Source organism: Rosa chinensis, chromosome 3 (genome assembly GCF_002994745.2).
Source record: "Rosa chinensis cultivar Old Blush chromosome 3, RchiOBHm-V2, whole genome shotgun sequence".
NCBI lineage: Eukaryota > Viridiplantae > Streptophyta > Magnoliopsida > Rosales > Rosaceae > Rosa > Rosa chinensis.
This window is the reverse complement of record NC_037090.1, coordinates 38,157,060-38,170,398: the sequence shown is the minus strand read 5'-3', so window position 1 is coordinate 38,170,398 and position 13,339 is coordinate 38,157,060. Positions and strand designations below refer to the sequence as shown.

At 36.7% G+C, this 13,339-nt stretch overlaps 1 long non-coding RNA gene across 1 annotated transcript; it reads right to left on the bottom strand.

The window, feature by feature from the left end:
* Nucleotides 1–11,281: 11,281 nt before the first annotated feature.
* On the bottom strand, nucleotides 11,282–13,339 carry LOC121052356. Its single transcript, XR_005808803.1, has 2 exons — nucleotides 12,900–13,339; nucleotides 11,282–12,806 (listed from the first exon to the last, which is right to left on the bottom strand). It is a non-coding gene; the product is annotated as an uncharacterized LOC121052356 (long non-coding RNA).

Below are 13,339 nucleotides of genomic sequence, written 5' to 3'. Positions count from 1 at the left end.
AAGTCAGATCAGCTTGATTCGTAGCTTTGTTATGAGGGAGTCGACATAATTGGAATTCTTGGGCTTTGTAGTTGTGAAAATATGACTTTCAGTTTCCTGGTCTTGGAAAGCAACAGAGTTGGGAATAATGTGAGAGATTTGTGTACTTTTGCAAGAAACTTACCGTTTCCTTTCTTCTGGAAATTTAGGTTGAACAAGAAACAAATAAAGTTTATGAGCAAACGAGCACACTACTGGTGTGGTGGAAATGGGTCAGTTAGTGGAGGAGATTGATGATGCTTAGATGCTGACTGACTATGGGATATTAGTTTAGAAATATTTTTGTGGCTATGATGAATTAGTATATATGCTAACTAACTATGGAAATCAATACCTTTTATATCTTTATTATATAATTATATGTTATTAAAATTAAAATAAAATTTAAAATAAGAAAATCACCTAGCCCCCACGCGCCTAGGCGGAACTCGGGACATCGCCCGACTGGGGCCTAGTGTTTTTTAGAACCTTGGTAGCAGAATTGGATGAGTGCAGTAGCATGTTTAGATGATGACGAGTGCAGTAGCAGAACACGAGTACAAGTGTAGCAGCAAAACTAGACGAGTATGAGTACAGCGAGTGCAGTAGCAGAATTGGATGAGTGCAGTAGCCGAACACGAGTACAAGTGTAGTAGCAGAACTGGACAAGTGTAGTAGCAAAACACAAGTACAGGTGTAGTAGCAGAACTAGACGAGTATAAGTGCAGCAAGTGCAATAGCAGGATTTGAACAAAAAAGAGTTTGAATTAAAGAAAATAATTAATATTTAGATATCAATATATGAAGGAGGTTAGAATTGTAAATGTCTTATGGACACATGGCATCAAAATAACAACTTGTCCTTATGTGTAAAATTTTATCCTTATAAACTCTAAATCAATTTGTAGGGATGTATTTGTGAATCCATCTTTTGTCAAAGGCTTTATATATATATATATATATATATATATATATATATATATATATTTGTGATTTTTGTGATTTTTTTTGTTTTTCGTTTATTTGGGAATTGACAATTTTGTCTTTCTCAAATATTTCAGTTCAAATGTTTTTTAATATTTTAGGGATATTTTGGTAAAATTTTTCTGTTTTGGCTGACAAACTCTTTTCTCTTAATAATAGTATAGATATATATATAGATATATAGATATATCTATATATATCTATATATATCTATATATATATATCCCTAAAATATTAAAAAACATTTGAACTGAAATATTTGAGAAAGACAAAATTGTCAATTCCCAAATAAACGAAAAACAAAAGAAATTTAACAAAAAAATCAAAAAATCAAAAACAAAATATGTGCAGCAATTTTCTCCACATTCTGCGGAATAACTTCTTACGTAATTATCCACACCCATAGGGTGTGTTTGGAGTCTAGTTATTATTAATTAATAGAAGAGAGTTTGCTCTTTAAAACTGAAGTTATTTACCAATTTAACCTTTATATATAAAAAAAACGCTGACATATAATTAATCAATAGGGATAATACAGTAAATTGTAAAATAGAAAAAAAAAAGTTAGAAAACATGGTAGTTATATGCAAAACCTCCCTACTAACTTTAACTTCTCTCCACACATATAGTGAGTGAGCCCTGCTAGTACTATTATTAAGAGAAGAGAGTTTGTTAGCTAAAATCAAAATTTTTGATAGAAATGACCCTAAAAGATTAAAAAACTTTGAGAGTTAATTAAATTACAAGGATAATTATGACATTTACAAAATATATTTTTATTAAAAAATAAACAAAAAAAAGCCACAATCCACTTTTCTCTTCCATGATCTTATGTCTGCAATAACCATTTTCTTTATTATTTTCTGCAAAAAAAAAAAAAAAAAAAAAAAACTCTACATGTGCGGAGAAATACTAGTATACTATTATTAAGAGAAGAGAGCTTGCTCTCCAAAACTCATTTTTCTTTTACCAATTTAACCTTTATATATTAAAAAACTATGAAATATAATTAATCATTAGGGATAATATAGTAAATTGTAAAATAGAAAACAAAAGAATTAAAAAAAAAAAAACAAAAAATGTGGTAGTTGTACGAGAAGTTTTCAACTACCTTTAACTTCTCTCCACATACATAGTGAGTGAGCCCTGCTAGTATGTATATGAAAGACCCAAAAGGCCCAATGAAGTGAGAATTCCAAAAAAAAAAATTAATTGATGGAACAAGATCAAGCAGAAAATGCTCATCTATATCTTTTTTTTTCTCTCATATATATTTTTTTGGGCCGGTTAACTTAACTTTTTTTTTCTTTGAGGCCCCATTGTATTGGAGGTCTTAGGCCTAGGCCTTGTCATTCTAGTGTCAGGCCGGGCCTGCTACAGTGCTAATGCCTCACATCTAAAAATTATTGCCGACAAATTGTTATTCTCTAAAAAAGTTATTGTCATTTTTATGAAAATCTTTTTAAAAACTATTGACGTATATCGAAAAACTATTGCCAACAAACTATAAAATGTGGTTAGAAATGGAATTCATTAAGCTTGGAGGACTTTGTTGGGAGTTGTGTAGGAAATATTTGCTTTTATTGACTGTATTTTGGGAAAATAAAAATCTGAGGTCGTTTGGCTAGTAACTAACATTATGCGTCCAAACACGACAAGGCACTAAGGTCGTGACTCAAAATTAAAGACCTATAGTCGACAATAATCTCATTAGTTTTCTTTCAATTTACTGAAACATTCTCATTCACAATTTGGGAAGAGATGTAGATTATGTAGGAGAAAACAATGGTTATTACTTATTAGTGAAAGCACATTGTTTCTCTAGCTTTTAAAATTGTCATCAACATCAAGTGTTTTGTTGCGACAATAGTCATTCTTTAGCTTCATAATTGACAATAACGTTAAGTGGTCTGTTGCCATTATAGTAGCATTGCAACAGCACTCTTAGTCTCTTACTCTGAACATTTTTCAATTTTCCTCTTTTTATGGTCATAACTCATTTAATTTGATATTTAAAATTTTCTACCACCAGCATACGAAGTACCTGAAGATATTGACAAGTGAATTTTGATTTAAATACTTTCATATTACCACATCACCCACTAAAATAATTTTTTCTTTTTTTTTCCTACCGTATTGAACTATATCGGTGTTGTACTGTGTTAAATGCATTAATACTCGTTCGATTTAGACTAATATTGGGTTGACCTCTAATTATACAATTATCAATGCATTTAACACTGATGTAGTTGATTCTAAAAAAAAAAAAAAAAAACACTGATGTAGTTCAACATACTTGAGAAACTCTCCATCGATCAATTTTACAAAATTCTTGACATCTCTTTGATGGCCTTCCCAAGTTTACACTTTTAAATTACCTCTTTACCGGTTATTATATTTTCTTCAAAGAAAAAGTTATAAAATAAGAAGAAACTGAAAATATGGATATGGTTGCTAATGTGTATTCCCATGCCAGTTGCTCCAATTGCGGTGACTCTTACAATGCCGCCACAACGATTTACAGCAGCTTAATTTGTCTCAGATTTCTAAACTCAATGCCACAGCTCTAGTCTCTTTAATTACCACCTGCCAAAGTAGCCCAAGAATAATAACGAGTAGCTAACCATGCACACCGAGTGTTGGAGAAAATGCCCAAGTGAAATTTCAGCCTTCCATTATATATGGAGCTTCAATATAGTGCAGCTTGTTATCTATCTCGTGGTAGATTACAGTGACAGCGGTGAATAATATATGTTGGATGGGGCCGATCGAGGTCTCTGCAGTGAAAATCAAAGGTTAATTTCTCGGCGAATCCGGCACTCTCACTCTTCGATCTCAGAGGTTTCAGAATCCGGAACTCCATTTGATCAATTCCATATATCACCACTTGGAACCGCGCCGGAATTAATCTTTCTCAGCCGTCTTCTTCAGAAATCACAGGAGTCGCGAGGTGGTGAAGATCGAAAGACGATTCTGAGTCATCTGCAATGAAGTTCGAAACCCTGCACCGATGTTTCGAATCTCGGCGAGCCTAGTCCCGGCATGTACGGCGTCTTTCGCAGTGGATCGACTTGGCATTCTTTGCCGCCGCTCTTCCCTTTCTTCCTTAATTGAGGGGTTTGACATTTTGCTAGAAGAAAAATGTATAAGAAACCGGAAGAGAATCAGAAGAAGCCGAAGACTGTGTGTCCGTACAGATTTGGAGAGAGAGAAAATGTGCCAGAATTTAGGGTGAGGATGAGAAAGCGTGGTGGTTGTTTTTTTTTTTTTGGGCGGGGAAATGAAAAAGTCTGGAGGGCTTTGGGAGTTCTACAGGTAATTTTGGGGTATTTTGGGAAAATAAGAATCCGAAGCCGTTTGAACTCTACGCGCCCAATACGAGGAGGCCCAATACTCGTGTGATTCAAAATCGAAGACAACTACTACCTATTATATAGACCAATTCTCCATTCTTTTCCCTTTAATTAACTGCAGCACATTCTTTTTTTTTTTTTTTTTGAGAGAACAACACATTCTTTCTTAAATTTAGGAAAAGATGTAGATTATCATAATTGTTCAATTCTTGTGTAAAAGAAAAAGAATGAAATATTTGGTGGGGATTATTTTGAATCAGAGGTGTTTGGGCGCGTAGAGTTGGCTTAACAGCCAAACGGCCTCGGATTTTCATTGTCCCAAAATACCCTCTCTCCAAAACCAAAATTTGTGCCCCAACGACCCCCTCCAGAATATTATTTGAATTCCGTTATTTCTAATAGCGATTTCTCCTCCTCCCCGAAATCCACGGCGCCCGGCCTATATATACACTACACCTCTCCGTCACTCACACCCAAACCACATTTTCTCTAACTGTACGAGCACACAGTCTTCCTCTACTAGTACTACTACTCTCTCTCTCTCTCTCTCTCTCTCTCTCTCTCTCTCTCTCTTCGCTGCGCACCAGCTACTACGATTCTTGAGGTAACTCACTCACTCACTCACTCTCTCTCTCTCTCTCTCTCTCTCTCTCTCTCTCTCTCTGTTTCTAGCTGTAGAAAATCGTTCTCCATTTAGATTCTGTTCTTGATTTTCCGGTTTCTCTCTCTTATAATCGATTTTTGTTGGTAGATAATGTCGAAACTCCAAAAAGAAGAGAAAGAAGCAGAGGAGGCGGCCGCTCGGCCTCCGCCTTCTGCTCCGTCGCCGGCGACGAGTGCGACTCTGAGTGACTCAACGAAATCAAAAGAAGGATCCGCAACCTATGACAAGAGCGGGAGTGCCGAATTGGCGAAGAAAGGTTCATATTCTCTGGAGAAGTGTATGGATATGTGCGCGACACCGCCGGTGAAACAGCAGAGGCACGACGAAGCTCCAGATAGCGCACCGAAGAAGACGATGTCGCATCAAAGTTTGAAGGAATCTTCGGCGGTTATGGTGGAGGAGGCCTGGGGGAGACTGAAGAAGTCCTTCGTTTACTACAGAGGCAAGCCGGTGGCGATTCTTGCTGCTACGGATCCAATGGCGGAGGCTTTGAATTACAATCAGGTATATAAAGTGCTTCCTGCTCTTCTTGATCTTTAGCAAACGATACTTGTTTTTCTTGCGTTATTTTGGTCTCTGTTTCTGCAAATCCCTGCGATAATTGTACTGTTTCTATCTGTTTTCCAAGTTTCCAGGCTGATTGTTTATGTATGATTCTATTGATTGTATGTATGCTCTCTTCATCGAACTATATTTGAGTAAGTAATCCTATTAGTTCTATGCTGGCAGATGTTAGTAACCCCTGGATATAATGATTCTCCAACTTGTTTTTACATTGTGAAGTGCTTGGGGTTAGAATCAGTTATCTAGTAGTTCTCTGCATGTGTGAAAAGATCAATGTAATAAATTTGATTCATTAAGGTGGTGTTTGTTATATGGGACTGGACTGGATTGGAGTAACTTATGTAAGAAAATAAGACTCATCCCACGTTTGGCACACATGAGGACTCAATTAAATGAGATTAGAGAGTCCCCGCATCAGCTCCCGACCTTCTTACATAGAACCCCCAAATCTCATTGGACTGTGGAAGCACGGGCTTCAACAACGCATTAGTCTCTTATTCCCTTTCGCGCGCTTCAACCTCATCTCTCCTTCTCTTTCGTGCTTCAGCCTCGTCTCTCCACTCTCGATCGCACATCATCCTCCTTGAACTTCTATGTTCAATTTCTTTTCTATGTCATGCTCCTTTTGCTTTGATTCTGATTCCCTCTTCCCTTCAACCCCGTCTAGCTTCTTCTTCTCATGTATCTACTGTGATTTGTTAAATTAAAGACTATGGATTGATTTTCTATTAACAATTGTTTATGGGTTGTAACAATTGGTGTCTGGGTTGCTTGATTTGCTAAGAATTGATCAATTTCAAGATTGGGTTTTTTTTTTTCTTTTAACAATGTCTGTGTTTTTATCTTCTTCTTTGGTTGGTTGTTTTCATTGATTTTGAATGTTGATCAATTCTGGGTTTTTTCTTTCTTTTAACAACGTCTGTGTTTTTATCTTCTTATTTGGTTTTTTGTTTTCATTGATTTTGGATATTGATCAATTCTGGGTCAAGTAACTGTAACTAGTCATGTAACTGGTCACGTAACTGACCATGTAACTGACCATGTCACTGACCAAGTAACTGTAACTGGTCATGTAACTAGTCACGTAACTGACCATGTCACTGACCAAGTAACTGACCATGTCACTGACCAAGTATCTGTAACTGGTCAAGTAACTGACCATGTCACTGACCATGTCACTGACCATGTATCTATAACTGGTCAAGTAACTGACCATGTCACTGACCAAGTATCTGTAACTGGTCAAGTAACTGACCATGTCACTGGTCAAGTAACTGACCATGTCACTGACAAGTAACTGTAATTGGTCACGTAAGGGATACAATTTCTGGATTTGTCTTCAGCTTTCTCATTCCAATTTTCTTTTCTTCTCACAAACTCATAAAATCGTTCATGTCTCTACATATTACCAACTTTTAGTCCATGATACCTTAGTCATGACATTCCATGCCTCATTTGTTCACTCGCAGCCTTCGGGTTTGAATTTCCTCATTTGTGTTTGCATGCTCTATCATGTTAGGCATTACTCATGGATCAGAATCCTCTTATCATTTTAGGCATTACTAATGGATCAGAGTAACTACGTGAAACGTTTACGAAGTGAGAAACTTACTGTTTTACTGGTTTGGTCTGCAGGTATCTGTGAGAAATTTTGCTCCTAGTGGCTTGGCCTGCCTCATGAAGGATCCAGTAGTGCCAGAGATAGTAAAGAACTCTCTCCTAAAGACCCTGCACCTCCAAGGTCGGGAGAAAATGGTTGGTAATTACTTTACACTTGGAGAAGGTGTTCTTCCTGCGACCTCTAAGGTCTCATATGATTCTTTATCCGCTCAAGATACTGTGCGACTTTGCAGAGCGGGGGGTGCTGGTGGAATTGGGGATGAGGGCGGCCATGATGAACTTGATGAGAGTGAGGGTGATGGGAGTGAGAGTGAAGAAGAAGAAGAAGTTGAAGGAGAAGAGCAAGAAGAGGATATTGATGATGTTGAAGGTGGGCACGGCCGTGTGGTTCCTGTACGTTGGCTTATTAGAAATGGAGAAGTGTATGAAGCTCTGATTGTTGACCATGTGCGTCCAGATGATTATGCTGATGCCTTCCAATTTTATCAGATGATCCTACAGATTATGGAGGAGAATATACATGAAAATGAGATAGTGCATTATAAAATTGTATGTTGGAATGATGACATAGAGGATATGGGGAATGAAGGTGACGGACTAACAAAATTGTTCTGTCCCTACACAGAAAACAATGACTATGCTCTCTTTAGCTTTCTTCTTGATTGTGTGGACTTTATCAGAATGCCTTATGAACCTTACTACACCATCCCCAGGGCAGAGGAGTTGCTTCGAATATTTCGAGTGCAAGGTAATATTGCTGATGCAGAAGAAATTGGAGATTGTTATAATGAAATCCTTGCTGATCTGTATCCCTCAAGGAATGCTCTCCACTTTGATGTGCTTGATGCAATACATAGCTGCTGGGTACTCAACTCTCCAAATCCCCTACCACAAGGGTATAGGGTTTTTTATGTCACAGCTCTCCCTAATGGGGATGGGGATGGAGATGAGGATGTGGATGTTGGTGAGGATGGCAATGTGCATGGGGATGAGGATTGGAGGGAGCTAGGCCTAAACATTCCTTTCCAGTTGTTTCTTCAGATTCTCATCAGGGTCTATGTGTTCGACGATGCAGATGGTGCTAATATACCACTATTTCATGCTGGAGGTCTATAGCCCCAGGAAATGTCATTACTCTGCTACTTTTAACTTTTCTGATTGATGCTTCCAGCTTTGTTCTTGAGTGCCAGATGGCCTCAAATCTTTAGTGTTGAGGTGGTTTTATGACTTTTATCTGTCTGGTTGGATCACTTGGATGGAATATTGCAATTACTTTTATATCTGTGTGGTTGAGAATTTCTGAAACAATATTACTATAACATGCAAGAAGTCTCTACTTTGAACGTTTGCTTTGTCAGAATGACTTTGTTAATCATGTATTAGTTGGATGCAAATTGAACTGTACCTAAAATATTTAATTACACTCAGTATTCATACCTTGCATGATTTGTGAGGGACTAGAGCTAGAGCCATATATATATATATATATATTATTTAACTTCAGCGCATTGTGTGTTCAATTTTTTAAAACAAGTTATATAATATGACATTTTGACCTACTATATATTTAGTAACATGAATGGAAGAAATTGAGCACGTACTTGGTAAAATCATGAACTGCATGTTGGCTCCATCTGTTGGCTATTAACAATGGATTAACACACGTCTTATCGGGGACTGCCAAAATTGATGCTATAGTTAAGGAAATCCCCACTGCCAAAATTGATGCCATGGAGTTGGATCTTAGTTCATTGTCATCTGTGAGGAAATTTGCATCAGATTACAAATCCTCTGGTCGTCCTCTAAACATCTTAATGTAAGAAATGGTAGAAGTTCTTTCACATTGTGTCTTCTAACTTTCTAAGTTCCCAGGATTGTCATAGATTTCCGGAACTCGGCTTTTCTTAAAAAGGCATAGTTCAAAACATTAACATGTGGTAATTTTGCTTTGTTGTTATAAGTAACAATGCAGGAATTATGGCGACCCCATTCTTGCTTTCCAAAGATAAGATTGAACTTCAGTTTGCCACAAACCATATAGGTATGCTACATTTGGTTTGACCATAAAACTGACTTTATGCAGGTATTCTTACTTTTAAGCTTTCAATACACTGAGTAATCTTTTTAATTTTATTGTTTAGCTAATCTTGTTTCAAAACTATCAGCTGTCAGAATGTGCATCAATAAATTTACATAAGTTCAATGGTTGATAGTTCTTTGATTGTGGAGGCATAACTTGCCGGCCTGTTCTCACTTCATAAAGAAACAACCAAACTTTGTTACTGTAAAAGTGCAGACAACTTAGGGGGACTTGGATAAATTGTTATTCAGATGCTCACGGTAACTAGTGTCTGGGACTACTTGTTTTAAATTCTTTTTCCTGATCTGCAGGTCATTTTCTATTGACAAATCTTTTGGGACTATGAAAAAGACTGCACGTTCAAGTAGCAAAGAAGGGAGAATTGTAAATGCATCCTCTGAAGCTCACCGGTATGCATATCGTGAAGGAATCCGTTTTGATAGAATCAACGACCCATCAGGGTAATGACAGAAGTCCAGAACCCTTGTTTTTGAGATTTTAATATATATGTTAGCATGTCGGATATACATTGAATTTTTATTCAAATTGGAGGAAGGAGATTGTTGAAAAAAGAAAATTGCATTTTAAATTTTGATACCATATCAAGTACTTGTGCAAAACTTGGTTGAGTAGCATATTGATAGCATATGATGAAAGGAGAACTTTAAATATCTTTGATCTGAATTTGTCCTGGCTATACACAGGTACAGTAGTTGGCCTGAGTATGGTCAATCAAAGCTAGCTAACATTTTGCATGCCAAAGAACTTTCAAAACAAATAAAGGTATATATCTTGTTTTAGGACCCAGATAAACTGAATTAGACAATGGGGGTCTTAATTAAGATCCCAATGCAAACTTTTAGGCAACTGTATAAACTTTATACACCTTGTTCATGAGATGCTATGCTATCCTCCGTTATACTGTACTTTTCGAAAAGTTGAGGTTTAGAAGCAGAAATTTTTTTTTATTACTTATCTTGAGAGGGTGTGTATCTGCAGCCCCTCAGCAGAAATCACGAGTCATGCCAATACTAGCTTACATATGTCGATACATTTTAATTCATTCGTATACATCATCAAATAGAAGAACATGAACGTTTTCTCTTTCCTTTTGTTTATGGTCTCCATGATGTGCTAAGTGAAACCTGTCTATAATTGTTGCATCAACAGGAAGATGGGGCAAATATAACTGCAAATGCACTTCACCCTGGTGTAATTCCCACCAATCTTTTCCATCATAACATTGTTATCAATGGTAATCATGTCATTAATGGTAATCATATCAATTCTCGCAAATATAATTGAATTTTACCTATAAAAGTTACTTCAATCCTTTTTTTTTCTTTATGTGCTTGCTCAGATATTTATAGACTTTGGTTTTCTGGATTGATGCAGGGCTTGTTAATGTGCTCGGTAGAGTTGTGCTTAAAAATGTTCAGCAGGTAATTGCATCTTGTTTAACCTGTAGAGCAAATCAAGATCGAACTTGTTACATATACTTTCATTGATGTAGTTAGCAGAAGACATTTATGTGCGTTTAGCTATTCAAAATGCCTGGATTTGAAATACCAAGGAAAAATATGCTGCTTCAACCTCTCTCTATATCAATCGTCTACCGAATTTGATTGTTTATAACTGCGATGATTATAGGGAGCAGCAACAACTTGCTATGTGGCATTGCATCCGCAAGCTAAAGGGGTGAGCGGTGAATATTTTTCAGACAGTATATTTCCAAGCCAAGATTGCTTTAGTAAGATTTTACTTGATACAATCTCTCTTCCTTTCAATTGTTTAATTCCTCTAATTAAAAGTCTATTGGTTTACCAAAAACAATTATTAGATCCTGAATTTTTTATTTTTTTTTTTTGAGTAATCCGAACTTGTCAATATCATTCATAAGTTGACTAGTTTGGTAACCAATGGATCAGAGCTTCACTTCCCAACCAACGAACAGTTACACATTAGGGAAATGCAATCTAGCGAGGTAAGCAAAAACAATTCAAAAACTTATTTTTATATAGTACACACAAAATGACAAGGACTTGATTGCGAAGAGTAACTTGTTTTCTTTGTACTGTTTCACAAACCTTATTGACCAAGAAATGTGGAACTATGAACAAACTAGGGAGTATACTACACAGGTTGTTGATTTGGCAACCTACATTTTGAGTTTTCAGTACACTAGAAACCGCTAACTGTAAACCCTCCATCATTACTAACAACTCGAAATATGAGGCAGCAAGAAGGCAGAGGAAAGTCGCCAAGGACGAAATTTCATTAGGCTCGATCGGCAATGCGACGGATGAGAGTTCGACTTATTAAGCGTCTAAAGTCAGCAGAATGCTCATCCTGATGCAAAAATGAAATTTATCATGTTAGATTATTAATTGCTCTCAATCATACTGGTAATATACTAAAACACAAGGTCAATTTCAAAAAAGTTGTAGGATTTGGAGGAGATATTCCCATTATCAGGTTTAACCCCGGTGTTGAGCCCATGGTGCTGTTGCCTCTGAAAATCACCTCGGCCAGAAAGCCGAGAGATCAAGGAACAAATGTCCTTCTTGGTGAGTAGATTGCAGGGCGTGCCAGCACACGGCCAAAAGGCCAAGTGTGCAATTGTAGATGTAGTAGATGAAGTGCACGTGTTCTGACTTCGTCGAGCGACTGAAAGCCGAGGAAGGAACAATCTCGGTTGAGGGTTCGATGCCTTTGGATCAAGGACTTTTGGGTTGTTCAATGGACGAGTCGCAAATAGTGATTGGTAACCGAACAATTGCGTTAAAACTACTCCTAGTGCAAGAAATAAACACAATAGTAAAAGAGCAAGAAAATAAACTCTAGATTAAGTGCAGAAAGGTAAAGAGCAATAAAGTAAATCGCAGGAAAGTAAATAGCGATAAAGTAAAGAGCAGAAAAAGAAAATAATAAATGGCTTGAAGAATAAAACTATCAACTATTATCAAAAAGTAACAAAGGAAATTATTGAAATAGCGATACCAGATTACAAGAAAAACGAAGGAAATTGACTCGAACTAGTAGAGCTAACAACTAAGAATTGAAAAGAGAATAAAACTAATCTGGAGCTAAGAAAAATAGAAGGAAACCCATGATGGAGTTTTGGCTGGAGATGTATGTGTGTCTTCTGTCTTCTGTCGATGCTTCTTTATATGGAGGTCATTGATAATCAAGCCGAGTTGATCTTTCTCTTGAACTCAAATTGCTTGCTTCAAGCTTATTAGGACTCCTAATGCATGTTAAGTAATTAATACACATGATAAGTAATCAAGGTCTCACGTCATCAGCTAGCATGTATGACTTATCAATGTTAATCATGCAATTAGTTTTAGCATTGTACCACTGTCATGCAATAGAATCCTACTCCAATTCAACAAGTATTATTGCATGATTACATTAATTGGTTTGGACAGTTTGACACAACAACCTAGCAGCTTGTTTAATCAAAAGAAAACTCATCTTTAAGTCCCACTTCATAAGCTGCTCTCCTTACTCGTTGCGAATACTATCCATGCATTACCAAAGAGATAAAATCTTTTAATGAATACTTATCTTCCAAATCAAGATAATTATCATCAAAATAGTAATTAAAAATTACCCATAATTATCTCAATCTCTTCATTCATTAAACGGCCACGATATGATCGATAAGCCGATATGCTAATATTGGGTATAAACAGGTGCTCCAGTGTATGCTTGAATATTGTCCTGTGCCCATTCACATGCCAAATTCTTCGAAATTTGAATAACGGTGCTTTTTGTTGCTCCATAGGAAGATAATCTAGGCAGAGCTTTCATACCAGCGATGGAGGCGATGAATACAATGCTTCCGTTGCCTGAGACCTTTAAGAGAGGATGTGCAAGTTGACAAATTAAGGTAGTAAGGAGATTCCACATTGGTACTCATCATGCTTGAAAAATCTTCCAAAGTATTCTTCTGAGCGTGACTGTTGCTGCGTTATTTACCTTCACATAGCTAGCTGAAATCAGTTGCTCCTTTTGTACCAAGAGTTTAAGCAATGGAGACGATAAGGCCAA